Raw genomic sequence first — 25,627 nt, forward strand, 5'->3', positions numbered from 1 at the left:
GGAAAAATACAAGTTGGTACAGGTTGGTGCAGGGGAAAGACCATATATGGAACACAAAGCTCCCTTAGTTTAGCTCAGCTCGTTATAGCAAGGTTGAGAGGGTGACTCCCTTCTGCTAACTCTGAGAGAGTCCGCACAGCGCCTCCTGGAATGTGCTTATCCAACCTACCCCCACCTACAACCTTGACAGGCCTAACGTGCAGAAGCAGCAGTTTGCTACAGTTGAACTATTTCTCAGGAGTACAGCTTTAGCTGAGTGTAATGGTAGGGTTTCACTAATGCTGCAAGCAGACTAGGCCACAAAATGGCGCTGGTCGGGTCAAGCTGTATTGCCTATGATTAGATGCAAAAACGTGTACTATGGCGTATACTAATCCCTAAGTTATTACTATTGTATGCTTATTAGTGTTTGAATCCCTATATTGGCCTAATAGGTACATCACGCTAATTACTAATAGTGTCTACATGTTTTACTAGGCTTAAATCTAATTCTGGTTCCTCAAACCCTCCTTTTAGCGTGATGTAGCTAACTAAAGGAAGTACTAATCCTGAAAAACTTCCTCATCAATGGCCATTAACTCACGAATCTCATGCTGGAGCATTTGAGTTTTAGAAGGAACAGGAGAAGGGACGACCATGGCTGTTACTTTGGTAGCACAATAGGAGCAACACGCCGGACCACATTGCATACAAAGGCAGCAAGTAAAGAGGACACCGGCTGCCCCAGCTATTATCATCAATAGTTTCCAACCCCAAGTCGATAGAAGCCCCCAGAACCAGCTAGAGAGTGACCAGGACCCATTCTCCATGTGCATTTCCGCCGCAATGCGATGCAATTTTTGAATGGCTAAATGAACCGTGGGGGTGGAGTCTGGAATATACACACAGCAGGAGCTGCCGATCACTCTGCATGCTCCTCCTTGATCGGCCAAGATAACGTCAGGAGTCATCCGGTTCTGGAGCGAAACGAGTCTCGTAGCCTGAAGCTCTACAGTGACATTGGTCATAATCTCAGTGGTGATATTAATGACATTCTCTACTAATCTGGACAATCGTCTTATTTCCCTGCTATTGAATATTGGCCTCCAGAAAGGAACCAATCCTTTACTAAAATCTGTAAACTGTTGCAAGGAGGTGTCAGTTTGATCAACCTCGGTCATTCCGAGCTGTCTTCGCTGTCTATTGGAAACCACTTTCGTGCTATGATGTTGGTGAGTTTTATGGTAGTCTGATGGCGCTATGTATACAGGGGGGTACAAGAAAGACAAGTAGCACTGCCCCGCCCATCCCCGCGGTAACCAAGTGTAAGCATTTTCCCCTCAAACAAAGTATACATTTGGTGGTGTCAACAGTGGAGGGCTGCTGAAAATTTTCATTCTATAAGTATATTTGCAAATACTATTTCCAACTTGAACGTGTCCAATTCCCTGCACACAAAAATTGGAGGAGGTATTCAAAATAGGGACAGGCATAATGCGCTCACTCGTGACATTCCTGGTTACAAACTGCTGAAAATACTGAGAATGGTTAAAACTGGCAAAATCATAAAGTTCATCTTTCAACCAAGTACTGTTTTCATTAGCAGTACACAAATTCATACAAGCATCTGGGTCCAATGATCCCTCCCCCCCATTTCCGGCTGGATCAAATCCCTGGTGTGTTTCAATGTAAGCTAGAATCATATTATAGTCTTTTTCTGAATACTGTTTGGGGTTTTCCACTTAATGGTTATACATAGCAGAGAACATCTGAAACCACGTTCATAGCTACCTAGGTAAGATAAGGGCAGAGAGAGAAATAAGTCGTGTTTATGCATAACTGATGGCAAAAGCCCACAAACCCAACAATCTGTCATATTAGTGGTACTATGGGTTTGGTGGAGCATTTCTACAAATACGTTCTTTGCATAAGTCTGGCGGTGTCTTCCTTTAGGTGGTACTAAGGTGAACATCAAGTGTTCAGGCGGGGCAATGGTAGAGGGCATCATAGCTTGCATAGGATACTTATATTCTAAATATATGAATATACTCATAAAGATGGCTAATATAACTGTTATTACTAACACAAAGGCTACTTTTACACGCATGGTCCAAGCAGAAAACATTGGCTCATAAAATGGCAAATATCGTGGTGCAATATGACGTTCTTCTTCAGATATAATACGACCAAAAGGGTACATTCCTAACTAAAAGTCCAAAACTAAACTTGGGCACAGCAGTCCGTCCTTTTCAAGTTTAATTTATTTGTTTGATTAATTAAAATCTTACAAAAAAAGTACACATTAAAATATCTTCAACAATAAAAAGTTTAAGAACATCATACAAATAATAATGCTAATCTTTTTAGAAGAGGAATCTACATGAAATTTTCCTTAAGGCCTTTCGCAATCACAGTTAAATTTTTTTACAAAAGCAGCATTCATTAGTACATTGTTCGGGCTTAGACATGCCAATATTGCTTGTCTACAAGTTCTTATACCTCGAGCATTAAATAACCGCCTGAGAATTACTTTCCTTTCTGCTTCTATTGCCGGACACAGACAAACTAAGTGTAAAATATCTTCTTGTCCCCCTTTACATAGCCTACATATAATAATGCCTTCATTTGACTTCCATGGTGGAAGATGGCACAAACCTGGCCATAGACCAAAGCGTACTCTTATAAATGTACGCTCTCTATGGCTCTATGGTATTATCAAACAAATCAGATTCATCCACCCATCTTGCAGAAGACGTTACAAACATGGTTGATATTGTGGACGGACCTGTTTGCTTAGCGACCTGATCAGCAAAAGCATTCCCCTCGCCCACTTCATCCACCACTGCCTTATGGGCACTGCATTTTATTATGGCTAGCTTTCTGGGCAAGGTCAGGGCATCAAGTAATCGTAACACCAAGGGACCATTCTGTATTTTCTGACCATGAGAGGTGAGGAAACCCCGCTCCCTCCACAGCCGCCCAAAGCTATGGGCTACGCCAAAGGCATACTGGCTGTCTGTGTAGATGTTAACCTGAAGTCCTTTGCTCAATTCACAGGCTCGTAATAATGCCACCAGTTCAGCAGCCTAAGCTGATCGATGGGGAACTCGAGATGTTTCAACTACCGTTTTTAGTGTGGTGATTGCATATGCAGCTGTCGTTAAGCCATCTGCTAACTTGAAGCAAGACCCATCCACATACAACTCCCCTTGAGGGTCAGATAGAGGAATGTCAGTGAGGTCAATCCTTCCCTTCGTTTCTTCTTCAGTTCGGAATATGCAATCATGTACATCATTTGCAATTTCACTCGAAGGGAGTGGTAGCAATGTGGCAGGGTTTAACGTGGCACATCGCATAATCATAATATGTGGAGCAAATAGTGTCAATTCATAACCAGTGAGGCCCGCACTCGTAAGATGCTGTGTTTTAGTTTTATTTAACAATGCATCCACCGCGTGCGGCACCATCACTGTTAGGTTGGAATTTAGAACGAGCCCCTCCGACTGCCGGATGGCCACCGCAACAGCGGCAGTGGCCCTCAAACAGCTAGGAAGTGCTCTGGCAACATTATCCAATGTGGTCGAAAAATAAGCACAAGGTCTTTGCTTACCACCAAATCTTGCGTTAACACTGAAAGCGAGCAACCGTCGACCTCATGCACGTATAGTACAAAAGGTTTACGGTAATCAGGAGTACCCAAGACGGATGCAGAACAAAGAGCAGATTTCAAAGAGTCAAAAGAATGCTGACATTCATCCGTCCAAGGGAGGGGTTCATGCACATCTTTAGTGGTTAAATGCAACAAAGGTTTAGCAAGAAGAAAAAAGTTAGGTATCCATTGGCGATAGTAAGAGGTGATGCCAAGAAAAGCACGATCTTCACGTTGGGTGCAAGGGACAGACATGTTAGAGATGGTAGTGATTCGCTCAGGAGTCAAACGTCTACCCTCCTTCGACAGTAGATGACCTAAGTAGGTCACCTCCTGTCGACATTATTGAAACTTAGACAGGGACACCTTATTACCTTTCGCCGCCAGATGGTGCAGTAATTTAACAGTGGCATCCTTACAGCCTTCCTCAGTGTAGGACGCTATCAACAAGTCGTCCACATACTGCAAGAGCACGTTGCCTGCCGGCAAGACTAAATCATCTAACAGAGCCTTAACGGCTTGACTATAGATGCTCGGACTTTCCGTATAGCCTTGAGGTGCACGACAGAATCTGAAGCTTCGGCCAGATAACGAGAAGCCGAAGATCTGCCTGCTATCAGGATGGATAGGGATACTGAAGAAAGCATTCTTTAGATCGATGACTGAAAAATATTGGGCCGTAGGTGGAATCATCGTAAGTACAGTGGTGATGTCGGTCACTACAGGGTACTGTGGTACTACAATCTTATTAACCTCCCGCAGGTCTATCACAAAACGATATGCATCAATATTCCCCTGTGGTCCAGAATCAGGGGATTTCTTCAAAATCGGGAGAATCGGACTGTTACAAACATTGGCAGCTGTCTCCTCAACCACCCCTTTATCAAGTAAGTCCTGGATAATTGAGAGCAAGGCTCGCTCGCCAGCCGGCGAAATTTTGTACTGGGGTATACGGGGTAATTTCGCACCAGGTTTCAATGTAATATGGACAGGCGGGATGTCTAATTTACCAACATGAAATGAAATGAAATGAAATGAAAACGGGATTTCTATAGCGCATGGCTGCCCGGGAGCGTCCCAGCGCTGAGATTGCATTTACAACTGAGGGGAGAAGCAGAGGGGTAAATGGGTAAGGGTTATTACGGGAAAAGGTGAGTCTTAAGTAGCTGCCGAAATTTCATGTGGTTAGGTTCGGCACGTAGCTGGGTTGGTAGGGCGTTCCATAGAGTTGCAGCTGTCACTGAAAAGCGACGCCCTCCAGTGCGGGCTTTCCTGACTCTGTGGACAGTAGCCAGGTTACCTTGGGAGGAATGTAGGGACCTGTAAGGTTTATATGGGTAGAGCATGGCCTTAAGCATCGGGGGCCCTTGGTTTTGCAAAGCTCTGTGGGTGGTACATAGGGCCTTGAATTTGACCCTTTCACGGATCGGCAGCCAATGGAGTGCCTTCAGGGCTGGTTTGGCTGATGCTCTCCGGGGGGTACCTGTCAGAAGCCTTGCAGCGGCATTTTGTGTTCTCTGGACAACATTAATAGTGGATTCTGGGGCCGCCAAGAAGAGGGCGTTGCTATAGTCTAATCTGGATAAGATTAGACCTTGAATAAGCATTTTTTGTGACTGTGCGGGGAGTAGTGGGAGAATCTTCCTGGCTGAACAAAGTAAGCCCACACAGGTACCAGCTGTTTTTTTTGCCTGCGTATTCAAAGAAAGGTCTTGTTCCAGCCAGAAACCCAGACTATTGAGTTCCGTCTTGGGTTGTGGAAGGGGTCCTAAGCATGATGGCCACATGGCGATGGGAAGGGATGACATTTGATGTCCCAGCAGCATGAGCTCGGTTTTAGAGCCATTTAGTTTCAGCCTTGAGTTGCACATCCAGTTATGGATTCCTTCTAGACAGTCATGGAGGTTTTTAAGTTTGTCACCTTCTAAGGAGAATGATACAACCATTTGGGTGTCATCAGCGTATGTGACGGCTTTTATCCCAAAGGGAGTGACCACATCCTCCAGGGGGGCCATGTATGTGTTAAATAGTGTAGGGCTCAATGAAGAGCCCTGGGGAACCCCACACTGGAGGGGGAAAAGGTCAGATCGCACATTCCCTTCACAGACCTGGAAGGTTCTGTCCTTAAGGAAGGAAGAAAGCCAACAAAGTGCCGTGTCCCTCACTCCTAGGTTAAGTAGTCGCTGGATCAGGATCTTATGGTCCACCGTGTCAAATGCAGCGCTTAGATCCAGGAGGATCAGTAGAACCGATCCTCCTGAATCCAAGATGCATCTGGCTTCCTCGACCACTTTCAGAAGAGCGGTCTCGGTCCCCTGACCTGGACGAAAACCTGTCTGCGAGGGGCAAAGGAGATTGTTGGATTCAAGGAAAGTATGCCTGGTAAGAGAGAAATTGGGCGAAGGTTGGAAAGGTCTGAAGGGTCAAGACCTGTTTTTTCTGTAAAGCTTTAACTATTGCATGTTTCCATTTGGGGGGGACCACTCCTTGGCTAAGAGAAGCATTAATAAGGTTGGTGGCCAAGTGTGAGATGGTAGGTCCGACTTGTTTGAGGATACGAATGGGGGCTGGGTCATTAGGTGAGCCACTTTTCATGCCTGAAAGAGCTTTCCGAAAGTCTTCATTGGACAGCTGGTTAAAACTGTCTAGAGTCGGGCCAGTTGTGGAGGGTAGCAAGGCAGCAGGGGGATTATTATCAGATTTAGGTGGGAGGGTTTGTCGGATGTTTGTAATTTTATTCTGAAAGAAGGTTGCTACTTGGTTGCATCTAGCGACTGTAGGTTGCTGAGTTGAGGGGGGGTTGGGAATTTTGAGTAGCTCTTTGACTATTTTATAAGTCTCCCGAGACGAGTTAGATGCAGCTTTAATTTTTTCTTCAAAGAAGGAAGCTTGGGCTGATTTTCGGGCTGATTTATAGGTCCTCATTGCTTTTTTGTATTCTTCTTTGATGAGGGGGTCCCATTCTTTCCTCCATTTCCACTCTTGGATTTTACAAATTTTTCTTAGGTTTCTTAGTTCTTGGGAATACCATGGGGATTTGAAGGTCTTACTTTTTTTTCTTTAGATTTTTCTTGGGAGCCATCTAGTGAAGTTTTCATCTGCTTTTACGGGATCAGGGTCTATGGGAGGGGCAGAGAGTGTTAATTCCTGGGTCCAGTGCTCAAATGAGAGTTTGGACCAGATTCTATCCTGTTCTCTGGAAATCGGGGTTTGGGGAGTGTTAGAAATGGTTTGCCAAGTGAATGGGATGAGGGAGTGATCAGACCATGGAAGAGGGAGTGAGGGTAGAGTATCTATTTTAGATAGGTTGGCGAAGAGAGGGTCTAAAAGGTGACCCTTGGTATGTGTTGCCTCTGAGTTTAGTAGGTGACGGTCAAGTGCCTTTAATTCTGAAATGAGGTCACCTGCAATTTTGTCTGTGCTATCCTCGAAATGGAGATTTAAATCTCCAAGCAAGATGAAATTGGAGGTCGAGGTACAGGAGGAGATTGTGGACTCTAGCAATGAACTAACAAAATGTCCTAGACTGCCGGGTGGTCGGTATATGAGGGTACCTGAGAGGGATTTATTGGGGGTTATTTGGAGGGAAAAATGGACGCTTTCGCAGTCCTCGATTCCTCCCTCTTGTATCCTGCATATGAGGGTGTTTCTGTATACAATGGCTAAACCACCTCCTTTTCCCTTCATTCTGTTCTGGTACTGTATAAGGTAGCCTTGAGGTAACATGTTGACAATGTCAGCCTCGGAATAAGACGTCAACCAAGTTTCCGTGAGGAAAAGTATATCTAGTTTAATGTCTTGGATCAATAATTTGATCTCTAAAGAATGTTTGGATGCAGATCTACAGTTCAGCAGAGCCAGGCTAACAAGGTTTGGTGAGTGACGAATGGTTTTCCATAAAGACTCACCCTGAAGCGAGGGTGGTGGGGTGTGGGGGGAGGCGGCCGTGCAGCATTGTAGAAGGTAGTCACGTGAATATCTGATTCGGTGATTCCGGGAAATGGGCATAGTGGGTGGCCCTGTGCCCGGCCTGGCCCGGACGGGCCCAGACGGGCTTGCCTCTGGCGCGCCTCCGGCGTGCCATCGCCGCGCCCGCTGCGCCCGCACACTGCGCCCACCCGCTGCGCGGACGGGCAGAGGGCTCCATTTTATAGCGGGTGGGCCCAAATCGCCCAGCCACTAGAGCGCTGTCCAGGCCCCGTTCCAAGATGGCGGCCGTAGATTCTGCGCCTCGAGGGAGATTTGCTAAAGAGACCGGGAGCCTTGAGAACGGCTTCGTGTCATGTAATTAATTCTACAATGAGAAGCGGCTCACTGCGGTCGTCAGGGGCAGTTTACACAAGAGTTTCACATCAAACACAATAAAATGCAATAATGACGATTTTTAAAAAGCGCTATGCGTTAATTAAAGTGCAGTGCATAAAAGAAGTAACAATTTCTCTGCTACTGAAATTCTAACCTCCCGGCTTCCGCCTCAGGAGTATGTGCAATCAATAATCTGGGGGGAGACAGTGTCAGGCTCTTTTATAGCGGGTGGGCCCAAATCGCCCAGCCACTGGAGCGCTGTCCAGGCCCCGTTCCAAGATGGCGGCCGTAGATTCTGCACCTCGAGGGGGATTTGCTAAAGAGACCGGGAGCCTTGAGAACGGCTTCGTGTCATGTAATTAATTCTATAATGAGAAGCGGCTCACTGCGGTCGTCAGGGGCAGTTTACACAAGAGTTTGCATCCCCTGTTTCCCATAGTGCGGCAGGGATGGAATCAAATTCAGTTGGAAGGGGTTTGTTTTTAGCAAAACATTGTTTCATACTGTCAGTGTGGGGTTGTAGCGTTAGATAAACACCGTCTGGGGAGCAATATATTTTTGCATTCCGCTTTTTCAACATATCCAGACCCAATAAATTCTCACCACAATGTGAAGTCAATAGGAAAGGCGAATCAATAGTAACAGGGCCAATAGTGAAGGGGAGGGGTTTAGAGATGGGGCTTACCACCGGAACCCCTGAAAATCCCACTGATACATTATTTTGCCAGGACAGAGCCGCCCCTGGAACCAACGATGGAGCAACAGAACTATTCATTGCTCCTGTGTCAATTAGAAAATTCTCGGAAGTCCCCATCAATTCCCCTCTCACATAGGGTCCTTATTGATTGACTGGAATCGACACTTGGCCCCTACTCTGTCCCTGGCTGTCCTATGGGTGAACATACCCATCCTGATCTCCAAATGCGTAATCCTCATTATAGTATTGTCTACCTTGGGGGTTATCAAAATGGTTCAGTTCAGACTTGCCATGAGCCGCCTCTTCCCTATGCATATCACTCCGGTCTGGGCCACCTCGCCCACGTCCTCGACCCCGAACCGCTCCGTTCTGGGCAAGCAGTAACGGAAACTGAGCTTTCCAATGTCCTTTCTGTTTACAATAAGCGCACTGATTCAACCCTAAAGGCTGGACCGCGCCTGCGCCTCTGCCTGTCCCCACCCCTCTAGATACGGGCCCTCTGACTCCTCTCCCTCCTCCTTGTCCTCGAACGACTTGCTGTAACAATACTCGGGTCTTAAGATCCTTGGCCTTTTTCTCCACTTTATCCTTGCTCTCATTTTCCCTGTTCTCATAATATTGGGCCATGCTTAATATTACGGAAGGAGTAGAAGTAGCCAGAGAACTCTCGGCAGCTTGTAACCGTGCAGAAATTTCAGGTATCAAATTGGTCACAAACCTATTTACAAACAACCGGACCCCACCTTCTGTGGCTCGGTCCTGTCCGCTAAAATCAATGAAAGTTCCTTCAAACCGTGTGAAAAAATCAGAAACACTTTCTTCTTTCTTTTGTCTACATGCTGTCAATTTATCCCAATCGACTTTACGGGGGGGAATCAGTGTGTGCATGTAAGCAATTATCTTTGCTGGAAGAGTAGTAATTTCATTTCTAGGCTTATCTCCGGGTTTGCGATCTCTGTCCCAGTCTTTCAACTCGTTCCAGGTTCCCCCTAGTTCTGCTGCGTGGTCAGTGTCATGAACCTGTCGCCATATGTCGACCGGGACCAATAACCCGAGAAATAGTTCAACATCTGCTAAAGTCATTACAGCCGAGGCTGCAGCTTCGGTTAGCTCTTTGTAGTAAGCGGTGGGGTTCTTACGGGGGTCAGGCAGCTGTGATTTCAGAGCAAGGACCTCACTTCGCTTCCACAGAGTATACACCCATTGTTCCTGAAACCGTGCGTCTACTTGAGCTCTTATAACCTGGTTATTATCATCACGCGCTTCAGGCACCTCGGGATGAAAAATGGGATGCACTTCCCTCATGGGATGCTGAAAATCCCAGTTGGGACATTTTATAAACATTCTGCCTCAGTATTTCACTAAGGTTTCTACGTTTTTGTACACTTCCACCGGACTGAGATCGAACTTGTGAGCTCGGTCCAAGATGTCATACAATATCTGAGATGCGGCTCCATCCTGAAAACATTGTTCCCACGCATCAATAAGATAGCATGACATTTGATGCAAAGCCTGTTGCTGCATAATTGGCTCGAGATCTCTCATGGTACTCCACAAGTCAGTTATTGTATATACATCTTTCCGCATCCATTTGACTGCCTGATCCGCTATAGCTTCTTTCTCACTATAACCCAAAGAGGCTCTCGTAAATAATCTTCTAGCATTCAGTCCTCCAGGATCCCCTAATGGAGTACGCTCTCTGTCCTCGGGGGTTGCGCTAGCTGATTGAGACGTCCATATGGGACTTGGGGCTGCCAAAACTGTACGGGAAATCCCCGGGGGTTGTTTACACTCAGATTCAATCTCACATAAATAAAGTGCTACAGTTTTTACATTGACATAGAAAAACGAACAAACTTATTTCAGACAAAAAGGTGGAGCCCGTCGACTCCCACCTATGGAGAACTCTTTCCAAACCAAAAAGGACCCAAAAACAAAATCAAACAGTCTTGTCCTTAGACTGCCTAGAGATAGCCACACAGGTCTCTTTAAACCACAGACCGACCTACAGACCATCTGGCAACATTCATGGTTCAACTCCCGGACTATTCTGGCTAAGCCCGCTCTTTCGAGCACTGCTCCAGATTTGCCCGGGTGCTACCCAATTTCAGCTACCAGCATTTCCGAGAGCAGTCCGGCCGGGTGTAAACTCTTTCCATAAGTTACACCAAGGCGTCTGGTCTTTATCTCTAGTTTCTCCAAAATCTAAAACAGGGGCGTCCGTCTGTGCAGTCTCAATACTGCCCTGTCAGACCCCCTTCCAAGTTCTCCTTCACCGAAGTCACCAAATTCCAAATTCCAAATTCAAATCCAAAGGATATCCAACACAAAACAGGACAAATCATTCACCTGGTGCACTCAGGTTCAATTGCGCGTTCTCCACTGCCAACTCCTGTAGACCAACATGGTCCGTTCTCGGGTTACACCCGTAGGACTCCGGCGTGGGGTCACTAGCAGCTGGGGCTCTCTCAATCGGGAGAGCGGAGCAACCCCCAAATTCTTTTGGTCGATCCTCCCCCGATCAAGATCACCCTTCCCAATGTCCCGTTCCTTTTTGATTACAGAGGGACGACCCCAACGCGGAGTCCCGGCGGAGTCGCCAACTGAAGTACCGAAAAATAAATTACAAACCAAATAGAGCCATACTTACAAATAGCCCCAATACCAATTACCAATAATCAGTCAGTTGGCAGTGTAGAAGGTCCAATCGTTTATTATAACAAACAAACTCTGCCAGAGGAGCTTCTCGCGACCTAACCCCACAAGGTCCGCCGAGAAGACTGCTGGCACATTATCAACAGATCACATATATACTGTTACATTTCGAAACCGTTACCTAAGAAGGGAAAAATACAAGTTGGTACAGGTTGGTGCAGGGGAAAGACCATATATGGCACACAAAGGTCCCTTAGTTTAGCTCAGCTCGTTATAGCAAGGTTGAGAGGGTGACTCCCTTCTGCTAGCTCCGAGAGAGTCCGCACAGCGCCTCCTGGAATGTGCTTATCCAACATACCCCCCAACTACAACCTTGACAGGCCTAACGTGCAGAAGCAGCAGTTTGCTACAGTTGTACTATTTCTCAGGAAAACGGCTTTAGCTGAGTGTAATGGTAGGGTTTCACTAATGCTGCAAGCAGACTAGGCCACAAAATGGCGCCGGTCGGGTCAAGCTGTATTGCCTATGATTAGATGCAAAAACGTGTAATATGGCGTATACTAATCCCCAAGTTATTTTTATTGCTAGCTTATTAGTGTTTGAATTCCTATATTGGCCTAATAGGTACATCACGCTAAATACTAATAGTGTCTCCATGTTTTACTAGGCCTAAATCGAATTCTGGTTCCTCATCATGGTGGTAGCAATGTCGTGATGTAAATTCTCCATATTCCAGACCATTATCTCCATCTTGTAAGCATTGATTTCATACCCCGATATTGCACCAAACTCCTCTGCATGTGCAACAATCGTAGAAAAAGCTGTGTCAAGGTCGGCTGTAAAAATCAGGATGTCATCCTCATACAGGGCCAGCTTTCTCTGCCACTCCCCAAATTTAAACGGGACAATGTTATTGTCTTCTCTAAGTGCCTGTGCGAATGGCTCTATATAGAGGTTAAACAGGAGGGGGGAGAGGGGCCAACCCTGTCGCGTGCCCCTAGTGATCTCAAAAGGCTCAGTCAAAACACCATTAACGAGTAGTCTGGCCATAGGGGCTTTATACAGCAAGTCTATGACCCGACAAAAGCCTCTTCCTATGTTAAATTTATTCAACACCTCAGAGAGGTATGGCCAATAGACCCTGTCAAAGGCCTTAGTCGCGTCTAATGTTAAAACTGCCAGTGGGAGGGTAAAGGCAGACGCAATATCTATGGCACCTATTAGATCGTACGTAAGGTCTGCCAATTGACGCCCTTGAATAAAGCCCTTTTGATCTTCGTGAATGATATTACCCACTACTCTCCCCAACCTTTTTGACAGTATTGAGGCAAAGATTTTGTAGTCACAGTTTAGGAGTGAGATTGGGTGATATGAGCCACAGCCAGTTGAAGATTTCCCAGGTTTTAATATTAAAACAACTGTGGCTTCGCTCCAAGACCCAGGAGGGACTTCACCCTTCACGAGTATGCTATTAAAAAGCTTCACCAACACTGGAACAATAGAGTCAGTAAGTGCCCGATATATCTCTCCTGGGAGGCCATCTGGCCCTGACGCCTTTCCAGATTTAGAAAGGTTGATTGCGTATCTAACTTCTTTTTCAGTGATTTCTTTATATAAGCCAGCCTGTTGTTCATTGGTGAGGCTTGGTAAGCAAATCTTTTCAAGTCATCTTTTCCTTTTCTCAGGATCCTCAATGGTGTCATTAGTATAGATTACTTGAAAGAACTCCCGAAAAGCCATCCCTATATCTGAATTGGATGAACGCGGTGAAGACTCCCCTTCCACCCTAATCTGTTTGATATGATTTCGAGCCTGGTCAGATTTTATTTTCCATGCGAGTAAGTTTCCGGCACTCTCACCAAATTCAAAGTGGGAAATTTTACTCGCTTGCCACCTACGAGCAATTCTCTCCTGGAGAATGCTCTCTAGTTGTTTTTTTAAGTGAGTCTAATTCTTGCAAATCCATCTCCGCAATTATTCCTGGTTGAATGCTTAGTTTTAATTGTATTCTAGCCATGTCTTCTTCCAGCCCCTTGACAGCATTACTAAATTTCTTTTTCCTGAAGGAAGCTTGATTAGTAATGCAGCCTCTCCAGAAGGCTTTCAAGGTGTCCCATACAACTGATAAATTAGCTGTGTCTAAATTTGTGTCAAGAAACTGGGTGGTCTTGAGAATGAGATAATTTACCTCATCCTCTGCTAATAAAATAGTACGGTCAAAAGACCACGACCTAGATTGTTGTTTTTGTATAAGAGATAGGCTAAAGACTAATGCCGAATGGTCCGATAGGTGAGATGGAAGATACTCAATATTTTTAGCCAGGTCTTTTAAAGAGTAACTAAACAACGCATAATCAATTCTAGATTTGTGGTGGTATTTTAGGTTGATAAATGAAACCCCCGGTTGATCACCTGCGCGTTCCCTCCAGATATCTGAAAGACCAAGCTGCCTCAATATATTAACAAGAGTCTGCCGTGATTTAGAGGGTACTACCGCTAGTGACTTAGGGGATTTATCTAACCTAGGATCTAAAACGATGTTGAAATCACCCACCCAAATAATAGGATCAGGGAAATTGAGCAGATGGTTATGTATGATATCAAGACAAGAGGGGTCATCCTGATTGGGCCCGTAGTAGACCAATTCTCTTCAAAGTCTTCATACGGATTCCCATCAACACCTGGAAAACTGTCACTCAGGCCCTCGTCACCAGCCGGCTCGGCTACGACAATGCTCTCTACTCCAGCATCACCACCCAACTCCTCAAGAGACTCCAGACCCTACAGAACACAGCAGCCAGACTAATCCTCAACCTCCCCAGACACATCTGCATCAACCCCCACATCAAGGACCTCCACTGGCTCCTCGCCCAGAAGAGATGCCAGTTCAAGCTCATGACCCACACCTACAAAGCCTTCCCGACTAGGGACCAGCTTACCTCCTCCACCGTGTGAACTTCCACCAACCTGCCAGACACCTGCGCTCCACCTCTGTGGCCCTCACTCAAACCCCAGCATCCGCCGCAGTCACAGGTGAGGCCACGCCTTCTCCTACCTCGCTGTAAAGGCCTGGAATGACCTGCCCCTCCACTTACAAACATCACTCTCTCTGGTAGATAAGAAGAGAACTCAAGACCTGGCTCTTTGACTGACCAACTATACCTCAGCGCCCGGATACTTTCTGGGGTGAGGAGCAGCAATATAGAAAACTGATTGATTGACTCATGTTAGATTTGGAGGTCTCTAGTTGTCACAGGTAGGTACTTGTGACAAATAGGGACCCTTGCCTCTAGTCAGGTCAAGGGGGCACACTCCTAAAATAACCCCTGCTCACCCCCTTGGTAGCTTGGCACGAGCAGAAAGGCTTATCTCAGAGGCAGTGTGTAAAGCATTTGTGACCATATACAGTAATGAAGTGAAAGATGGACACCACACAGGTTTTATATAAAAAATAAGTATTCTTTATATAGGTTTATCACAAGACCACAAATGACAAAAATCCACAATACTGTACTTAAAATGGTAGGTTTAGCTTAGTTTTCTTTAGTTCTTAAAATGCAACACTTTGAGTCAATGTACCTTACGATGCATTATGCTTTCACAACGAAAGTGTTGCAGCGATGTAAATGCGGCAAAGTTCCGGTGCAAAGAAATAAAGATGTTGTCTTCTTGTTGTTGCAGCGCGCTTCTCCGATGATGCGAGAAGTCTCGACTCCATGCGTCAGCTGCAGCGGCGACACCCTTGTTCCGTGATGCGACGACAAAAGCTTTGGCGGCGACACTCTTCTCTGACGTTGCGAGACGCTTCTGCGGAATGCGACAACTGCAGCGGCGACACCCTTGTTCCGTGATGTGACAACAGCAGCTCCGACGGCGGCGCACTTCTCCGTGGATGCAAGGCGCTTCTCTTGATGCGGTGCAATACGACAGCTACAGCGGCAACATCCACAATGCGACGGCAGCAGCAGCAACGGCGACATGCTTCTTCTCCGTTGCGAGACGCTTCCAGCTCCTTGCGACGAGCAGTCCCTCAGAAGGCCCAAAACAGCAGCAGGCACATCCAAAGAACTCTTGGGGAGCTGGGGGTTTGACGTCCGTTGTCCCTGAGACTTCAGCAGGAGGCAAGCTCTTCTCTCAAGCCCTTGGAGATCCTTTACAAGTTGAATAAAGTGCACACAAAGTCCTTTCTACTTTCTTTGGCAGTCAGGCAACCACTGCAGGCCAATCCTCCAAGCAGCACTTCAGCTTAGAGACAGTCTCTCCTCAGTTTCTTCAGGTTCCACTCCTCAGCAAAGGTTTCTTCTTGTTTTTCTAAAAGTGATCTAATTTCTTTGGATCAGGGTCCCAATATTTATACCTCAAATCCTTTGTCCTCTGAGGGCAGAGGGGCCTTTGCCCAGTCCAAACCAGTTCTGGAGCACTCTGTTGACATGACTCCTTCTTTTCTTTCACAGTGCAGGGCAGAAACATCAGACGCCCCACAGAAGATGGAGCCCGCATTGTGGAGGGAAAGCACAGCCCTGGAGCACTTTGTTGACATGATTCCTTCTCTTCTTTCACAGTGCAGGGCAAAGGCATCAGACGCACCACAGGGGGTGGAGCCAGCGCTGTGCGGAGCAGGCACAGTCCTATTCAGGTCCCAGGTGCAACTCCTCCCTCCCATCTAGATGCAGATCTCTCTATTCACCACTGGGCTGACTCATTCTGTCTCCTGGAATCCCCCATCCCTGTCACTCAAACTCCAAACAAGGAATATACAACCTAGCAGAGGCAGGCTTGGCTAGTTAGACAAGAAAATACCAACTTTCTAAAAGTGGTATTTTCAAACACAGAATGTTAAAATCAACTCCACTAAAAGATGTATTTTATCATTCTTAGTTCAGGCATACTAAACTCGAATTTCTACTTTGTCCCCTGAGTCAGTTAGGATTATAAAATGTAATAATCTAACTGCCCTTTCGGGCCTATGGAGAACAGGTAGCCTTGCAATAGTGAAAAACGAAAATGGCTGTAATTCACTATTAGGACATGCCACCCACATCAGGGCTTGTCCTACCTTATACTTACAATGCACCCTGCCCTTGGGCCTACCATAGGGGTGTCTGATATGAAGAAAAGGGAAGGTTTAGGGACTGGCAAGTGGGTGCACATGCTCAGTCAACATAGCAGTACCAGACTGCACACAGGCTCTGCATTGGCAGGCCTTAGACACACTTTTACAGGCGGCTTCTGTGGGTGGCACAACCAGTGCTGCAAGCCCACCAGCAGTATTTGGTTTACAAGCCCTGGGCACTCCTGGTGCACTGTACTAGGGTTTGACAGGTAAACCAAACCAGCCAATCATGGAATCACTAATCCATACATCAATTTATAATACGGAGAACATATGCACTTTAGCACTGTTCAGCAGTGGTAACGTGCCCACAGTCATAAAACCAACAAAAACAGGTCAGACAAAATACAGGAGGAAGGCATAAAGTTCAGGGATGACCCTGCAAAAAGGGCCAAGTCCAACAAGTCACATTCACAGAAACAGATAAGGTAAAAACACATCAATTCAGACTACACTGTTTGTTATTATTATTCTTATCTGACCTTGTAATAGAAATAGCAAGGTACATGTCCCAAACTGATGTTGCATCAGGTGTTCTATCGAGGTCATTGTCTGCGCATCCAATCTCTTATCGATGTCACTGTCTTAATAACTTGATACTTTCATAGGTTCTTTAAGGATAAGACAGACAACATCTGGGTTAAAGGCATACAGGTCAATGATTCTGAAAAAAATAGAGAGAAAGGAGTCTTGGCCTGCTCAAGATGGAGTCGGGCCTTAGGGGGTTTATGTCAGTTCAAAACAGGAAGTTAGTGCCTCTGCCGGGTTTACCTACCCTAGAAGCAATTATTTCCCTAAAATGAAGAGAAAAAAAAACAATAAAACAACCTTAATGACTTTTTTAATACAGCAACATCCCCAGCCCACAACAGAGGTGTGTCCACATGTGTTCTTTTGCAATCTCCATCTGAACATTGGCACTGAGCTGGGGCACAGTTTAAAAATGCTGTGTTGAAAGTTATACAATGTTAAATCATACACATAGAGAATGTTGCATAAGCATTGTTAGAAACCACTCTCTAGCATCAGTTGGTGAAGAGCAGTGGTAGAAACGAAGTGTCTTCCCCCTATGAGGTGCACAAATAAAGTTACTGCCCAATTAAGGCACTGTGAGCCTCAATCCATTCGGGTAAATCTCCTGGTTTGATATTCTAGGCCACAGTTAATCACCTCTTTTTGTGGTCTTTAGTATTATATCAGTGTGAATTGAATTGAACTGAAAAATCCTGATCTTTCCATAAATCAATCAATCAATCAAACAGGATTTATAAAGCGCCGTTATCCACCCATGAAGGTATCTAGCTGCTGAGAGCCTTGCTGCTTCAGGATGGTTTCATTGAACAGCCATGCCTTGAGTCCTTTCCTGAATTCCACAAGAGAGGATGAGGTTCAGAAGTGAAGATGGAGGTTGATCCAAGACTACGCAGCGAGGTAGGAGAAGGAGCATCCTCCACTGTTCCTTCAACTGATGCAGGGTGTGTGTGAGGGAGCGGAAGGAAGAGTGCAGGTGTCTGGAGGGTTGCTGGAAGTTCATGCGTTGGTTGATGTTTCCTGGTCCTTGATTGTGAATGGCTTTGCAGGTGACGATCAGCATCTTGAATTGGCATCTCTTCTAAATGGAGAGCCAGTGGAGCTTCTTGAGGTGGGGGGTAATGTGGGTCCATTTGGGGATATCGAGGATGAGTCTGGTCATGTAATTCTGTATGGTCTGCAATCTCTTCAGGAAGTGTGTTGTGCTTCCTACATAGAGTGTGATTCTGTAGTCCAATTGGCTGGTAACTAGGGATTGAGGGACGGTTGGTCTGGTGTTGATGGGGAGCCATTTGAAGATCTTACTGAGCATTCAAAGTGAGGAAGCAGGCAGAGGAGACCGTGTTGATCTGACTTTTCATGATGAACTTGCTGCCCAGGATAATGGCAAGATTGCAGGCATAGTCTGGTGGAGTGGGTGAGGGTCCTAATTTGGAAGGCCACCGGGAGTAGTTGCACAGGGAGGTTTGGTCCCAAAGATCAGCACATCTGGTTTTATATGTGTGGAGTTTCAGGCAGGTGTCTTTCATCCAGTCAGCAACGCTCATCAGGCACTTGCGGAAGTTGGCTATCGTGGTGGATGGGTCTTCTGATAGCGAGAGGATGAGCTGGTTGTCATCGGCGTAGGATATGATGCTTAGTCCATGGGTTCGGACAATGTTGGCATGTAGGTGTTGAACAGTGTAGAGCTGATCAACGAGCCTTGAGGAGCACTGCAGATGATGTTCTTGGGTACCGAGGTGAAATATGGTAGGCAGATTCTTTGTGTTCTTCCTGTGAGAAAGGAGGCAATTCATTTGAAGGTGTCTCTTTGAATTCCTATATGATGAAGCCTCTTGATAAGGGTGTGGTGGGATATGGTGTTGAATGCTGCTGAGAGGTCGAGGGGGAACAGAACCGCAGTTTCTCCTCAGCCAAGGAGGGTTCTGATGTCCTTGGTGGCAGAGATCTGGGCGGTTTATGGTGCAGTGGTTGGTGTGGAATCTGGATTGGCAGGTGTCCAGAAGTTGTTGTTTATCCAGGTGTTTTGTGAGTTGATGGTTTATGGCCTTTTTGAGGATTTTGGCCCGAAAAGGGAGCAGAGAGATGGGATTATAGTTTTTGAGATTGCTGGGCTCGGTGGATGGTTTCTTGAGAAGGGGTTTGACATTTGCGTGTTTCCATGCTTCGTGGAAGGTGGCCTTGGTGATGGATGCGTTGAAGATGGTGGTGAACTTGTTGCTGATCATCTTGCATCCGAGGTTGAATATGTGGTGGGGACAGGGGTCCATGGGAGCTCCTGAGTGGACTGAGTTCATGATGGCTGTGGTGTTTTGTGTAGTGAGCTGGTTACAGATGGTGAGCAGGTGATCAGGGTTTGCATCTGTGGGAGCACGGAGGCTGAAGATGTCAGCGGTGGTGGTTTAGTGTTCGAGACCTGGAAGCGCGCCAAGCTCAGCGCCCTCCTGAAGAAACCTACAGCAGACCCCACCGACCTCAAGAACTACCGCCCCATCTTGCTCCTCCCTTTTCCCGCCAAAGTCATCGAAAAGACCGTCAACAGACAGCTTGCCGCCTTCCTCGAGACGAACGCATCCCTGGACCCTTCGCAGTCCGGTTTCTGAGCCAACCACAGAGCCGAGACCGCCCTCATCGCAGCCACTGAGGACATCAGATCCCTGCTCGACAATGGGGAAACAGCGGCCCTCATCCTCCTGGACCTCTCTGCAGCGTTCAACACTGTCTGCCACCGCACCCTAGTACAGCGCCTCAGCAACATCGGAATCCGAGAGAAGGCACTGGAGTGGATCATCTCGTTCCTCACTGGAAGGACCCAGAGAGTCCGCCTCCCCCCGTTCAGATCCGAGGCCACCTAAGTCATCTGCGGCGTACCACAAGGGTCATCACTCAGCCCTACCCTCTTCAACGTCTACATGAGCCCTCTCGCAGCCACCGCATGCAAACACAACCTCAACATCATCTCCTACGCCGACGACACCCAGCTAATCCTCTCCCTCACCAACGACCCCGCCACCGCCAGAACCAGCCTACACGAAGGGATGAAAGACGTCGCGTAATGGATGAAGAACAGCCGCCTGAAACTGAACTCAGACAAGACGGAAGTCCTCATCCTGGGATCATCGCCCTCCGCCTGGGACGACTCCTGGTGGCCCCCTGCCCTGGGCACCACCCCCAAACCAACGGACCATGCACGCAACCTGGGCTTCATCCTGGACTCCTCCCTCTCGATGACCAGACAAGTCAATGCCGTCTCGTCATCATGCTTCAACACCCTGCGCATTCTCCGTAAGATCTTCCGATGGATCCCCACCGAAACCAGGAAGACGGTCACCCAGGCACTCGTCACCAGCCGACTGGACTACGGAAACACCCTCTATGCCGGAACCACAGCCAAACTTCAGAAAAGACTCCAGCGCATCCAGAACGGCTCCGCACGACTCGTCCTGGACATCCCCGACACAGCCACATCTCCGGCCACCTGAGAGACCTGCACTGGCTCCCCGTCAGCAAAAGGATCACGTTCAGGCTCCTCACCCACGCACAGAAGGCCCTCCACGACCTGGGCCCCAAGTACCTCAACAACCGCCTGACCTTCTACGCACCCACCCGCCAGCTACGATCGACCAGCCTCGCCCTCGCCACCGTACCACGCATCCGCAAAGCCACCGCCGGGGGAAGATCCTTCTCCTACCTGGCAGCCAAGACATGGAACTCCCTCCCGATCCACCTCCGGCTGACCCAGGATCCTCTCTGCTTCAGGAAGCTCCTCAAGACCTGGCTCTTCGAGCAGTAACGGACCCCTCCCCCCAGCGCCTTGAGACCCGGGTGAGTAGCGCGCTATACAAATGCCCATGATTGATTGATTGATTGATTGAAGTATTTGTAGATCTCGCCATTGAAGAAGTCCACCAGGGTGTAGCAGGGTTCCAGGGAAGGGATGATGATGTCTTCAGTGATCACATATAGCTTCACATGAATGGGGACTTTTACAATGATTTACTGCATGTTAAAATCAACATGTCAGATCTTGCTGTTGAAAATAAACCTCCTCATCCCATTATACTTAATGAAAGCAGACAAGACCACCTCCCACTGTAAAAACAAAAGATGTTTTCATTGACTTCCTATTTTTTTTTTTAAAACATTCTCTTTATTAAACAGTTGCTTAGTACAACATTACAGATAATGCAGAGACAGAATGGACGGAGTGGACGAAGAAAAATAAGAGTAAGTAACTGCCACACTTTGAAATAAATCTCACAGTGTCTTCCCTCTGCGACTCAGGGTCCCAATCCCAGTTTTTCATTACGCCACCACACACTTCATAATTGGGTTCTGTATTCCACCCACGGGGCCCAAATCTTTTCCTACTTTTTGGGGCATCTCCTGCTCTGGTAAACTGCTTTCTCCGACTGCTAGCACCAGTCCAGACCGAGTTCCCAGTCCCTTATCCTAGGGGAGACGGCGGCCCCCCATGCCTTTGCAATATTCCTATTTGCCATGAGCCAAATTTTGGTGTGCGTAGGCCAGTTCTTCTACTCTGTAACTCCCAGTAGGTGCCATCTTGCTTCCATCAGGATCTGTATACCTGCAACACTCATCATAACCTGAGTCTCCCCGGCCCAGTAGGGCTGAATTTTGGAGCAGGCCCAGATAATGTGATAAAATGTGTGATAAAAAGTGCCCACCTCCCCGCAGCCCCAGGCGCACCGATCTAAGTCACAAAGTCCCAGTCTATATTGGAGTGTCCTAGGGGCGTATGATTTGTGTAGGATCCGAAGTTAAATCAGTCCAAAATGCCCTTGTATGGCAATCTCCCTAGGGCTCTGCAGCAACTCTGCCCAGTCTTCATCTTCCAATAGCCCAGGTCTGCCTCCCACTTCTCCTTCATCGGGTCTATGGGGTCCGGGGAATTGTTCATGAGCATCCGATAAGTGAGAGAAATGGCCTTATCCATTGTCTGGTCTAGGAGTATTTGGTCCTCTAGATGGGAGTATTCGGGTAACAGCTCAGCCTACGGCACATGGCACCGCAGTGCATGTCTCAACTGCACATAGTGAAACCGCCCACTGTCGGCCATTTGATATTCTTTCTGTAGGTCCTCAAAAGTAATCATGGCCCATTTTACCAAATATCTCCAAGCCAATCAATCCTGATGAGGCTCCACGTGTGTCGCTGAGTGCCTGACCCTGCACGTGAGGAAGAAGAAAACTGTGACCTAATGCCCCCTTACATCTTCCCTGTTTTCTACTTTCAGTCACCGTAGGATCTAGCGAGTTCAGACTGTAGCGGTCACTTTACCCCAACAGCTTCTCCCATCCATGTGACTTGAAGGCATGACCCAATCGGAAGACCGGAGGAGGAAGAGGAACGCCTCATTAGCGGCCCAAAGGACCAGAAGTGAGTTGCTTACTTCTGGAACCAGGGCTGCCTAATGTCCAGCGGATCAAGAACCGGACCGAAGGAAGGAGACCCCGACACGAACACCAGAAGAGAGACCGACACGGCGGGACCAGTATCCGACTTCAGGAACCATCCCGACGCCAGTGGAAGGAAGCCTGATCCCATCCGCTACCGCCAGCACACCAGCCACACTCCAGGAGGAGTGTGGCTCCCGGAAGTACGGGCCCGAATCAGGGGGTGGTGGAGGAAAGGGGAAGTGGGCGCTAGGCACCCTGAGAAGGAGGGACAGGTTTAAGAAAGAAACGTGATAAAGAGACCCTATGCACGTCTCACTACTCATGGTGACGGTCCCGGTGTAACTCCCTCACACCCTATCCCCTTCGAGTTGTGTGCCCAGAACACAAGCGTGACCACCATTTTTTTTCTTTTTTTTCTTTATTGTTTTACTCTTCATGACGGCTTTTATAAAAGAGGATGATCTTCTCTATAGGAAAGGAAACTCCAATGGCCCTAAACAGTTACCCGTATCTCAAACATTCAGGGAACAGGTCATGTTCTTTGCCCACAGCCATCTAATTGCAGGCCATACAGGGGCTCAGAAAATAAGTGAAACCATTCTCAAGCATTTTTATCGGCCAGCGATTTATGCACACATCTCTCGGTACTGCCAAGAGTGTGAAGTGTGCCAACGTAGGAATCCGTACAGGCCTCCGGCTGTTCCTGTACAACCTTTACCGATCATCGGGAAACTGTTCGAGCATATCGGTATAGACCTTATCGGACCACTACCCCGCTCTCAAAAAGGTAATCAATATGCCCTAGTTATTATCGACTACGCTACGAGATATCCCGAAGGTTTCCCCCTGAGAACGCCAAACACTGTTACCATCTGCGAAAAATTTATGGAATTGTTTTCACGTGAGATCCTCACGGATCGGGCACTCCATTTGTCTCGAGGTTAATGGGGCAAGTGTGTAAAACCTTAGACATCACCCAAATCAGGACTTTGGTCTATCACCCGCAAACTGACGGCCTATGTGAGCATTATAACGGTACAATCAAGCTCAAGTTAAAAAAAATGATGAAAGCAGAGGGACCGGACTGGAATGCTCTGCTCCCCTTGGCCTTGTTCGATATCCGCTGCTAGAAGCAGAGTAGTCTGGGTTGTTCTCCGTTTAAACTCTTGTATGGACAACAGCCCCGCACCCTCCTCGAAATGACCAAAGAAGCATGGGAAAAGGAAACACCAGAAGAGAACAAGGCTTCCCTTGATTACTCGAGAGGGTTAAAGTCTCGGTTGTCCAAATTACGAGAGTTCGCTCATAGCAACCTTGAGAAAGCCCAGATACGACAGCAGATATTCTACGACAAGGGCAAGAAATGGCGTCATCTCCAGGGCAGGATTGGGTTTTGGTCCTCTTACCATCCTCTCTGCCCAAAGGTCGCACGGAATGGAAAGGGCTGTATGAGGTGATAGAAAAAATAGGACTAATCACTTACCGTTTACGCCTCTCCAAAAATAAGACACAGATTTTTCACATCAACCTGCTAAAAAGTGGTTAGGTCCCCCCTAAAACCAATATGTTGGTAAAACCGGAGCACCAAACATCATCCACCACCTTGCCCGTCCTAGACATAAATGAAACTCTCCAGGAAGGACAGAGAGAGTCACTACAAACCATGCTCTCGTTCTTTTCCTACACTTTCTCCGATCTACCCAGGTGTACACACTTGATCGAACATACCATCCCCTCTACTCAGGGTAAAGTCATAAGGCAAAGACCCTACTGTATCCCTGCAGCCAAACGAACGGCCATAGAAGAGGAGATACAAAACATGTTAGCCTCCGGTATCATACACCCCTCCAAAAGTGACTGGTCTTCTCCGGTGGTCCTTGAGCCGAAGCCAGACGGGAGTGTGAGATTTTACATAGATTTCAGAGATGTAAACTCCATCACTCACTTTGACTCCTATCCACTTCCCAGAGTAGATGAGTTGATCGAACAACTAGGGGAAGCCAAATATAGCACTTCTTTAGATTTGACTAAAGGTTATTGGCAAGTCCCTCTCTCCCCTCAAGATCAACACAAAACTGCCTTTTCCACTCCACCAGGCTTATATGAATTTACAGTTCTCCCTTTTGGGCTACATGGGGCACCCGCTACTTTCCAGCTCTGAATGGACGTGATACTGAGAAAACATCTAGCTTATTCGTCTGCTTATCTCAATGACATTGTCATCTATAGTTCCACTTGGGATAAACACTTAGTCCACTTACAGAACGCCCTTCAGGCTCTCCAAGAAGCAGGGTTGCATATCAACTCAAAAAAGTCCAGGGTTGCCTACCATGAAGTCCGGTATCTCGGTTACCTTCTGGGGGATGGTGTGATCGAACCCCAGCAGGGCAAAATACAGGCCATCACGAATACCCTATTCCCCACCACCAAAAAAGGAATCGGGGCTTTCCTTGGGCTACTACGTTATTATCGTAGCTTTATCTCCCATTATTCCCAGATTGCCTCTCCCCTGACCGATCTTCTCCAAAAGAACGTCAAGGAAAGGGATCTTCTAACACCCTCCACGAGTGCCCTCCAAGTCTTCCTTGGTTTGAAACAATCTATACCATCTAGTCCTGTGCTGATCCCTCCAGACTTCACACGTACATTTATCCTACAAACCGTCGCTTCGGACACTGGGTTGGCGGATGTCCTTTCCCAGGAGATGGACAAGTGGGTTGAACAGCCTGTGGCTTTTATTAGCCGCAAACTTCTACCCCGTGAAAAGCACTACCCAGTGATCGAGAAAGAATGCCTCGTGGTCAAATGGGCAGTGGAAAAGCTACGATATTATCTGGAGAGCACTCCTTTTCTCCTATACACCGACCATGCTCCCCTACAATGGCTGTGTCGCAACGAGGGGAATAACGCCAGAGTCCTGAGGTGGTTCCTTTCTTTACAGCCCTTCTGCTTTGAAATCCAGCATAGGAAGGGTAGCTGTAATGGGAACGCTGACTTTCTATCTAGTGTCTCTCAGTTCCCTGATCGTGAACTGTCTGGAGAAGGGGTGTGTCGCTGAGTGCCTGACCCTGCACGTGAGGAGGAAGAAAACTGTGACCTAATGCCCCCTTACATCTCCCCTGTTTTCTACTTACAGTCACCGTGGGATCTAGCGAGTCCAGACTGTAGTGGCCCCTTTAACCCAGCAGCTTCTCCCGTCCATGTGACTCGATCACATGACCCAATCGGAAGACCGGAGAGGAAGAGGAACACCTCATAAGCAGCCCGGAGGCCCAGAA

The 25,627-nt window shown here is 47.3% G+C and overlaps 1 pseudogene; it reads right to left on the reverse strand.

Annotated features, from left to right (window-relative positions):
- Positions 1-542: 542 nt before the first annotated feature.
- Positions 543-2,179, reverse strand: LOC147748787 (uncharacterized; annotated as a pseudogene).
- Between the last annotated feature and the right edge of the window lie 23,448 nt (positions 2,180-25,627).

This window comes from Lissotriton vulgaris, chromosome 1_1, assembly GCF_964263255.1.
Source record: "Lissotriton vulgaris chromosome 1_1, aLisVul1.2, whole genome shotgun sequence".
Classification (NCBI taxonomy): domain Eukaryota; kingdom Metazoa; phylum Chordata; class Amphibia; order Caudata; family Salamandridae; genus Lissotriton; species Lissotriton vulgaris.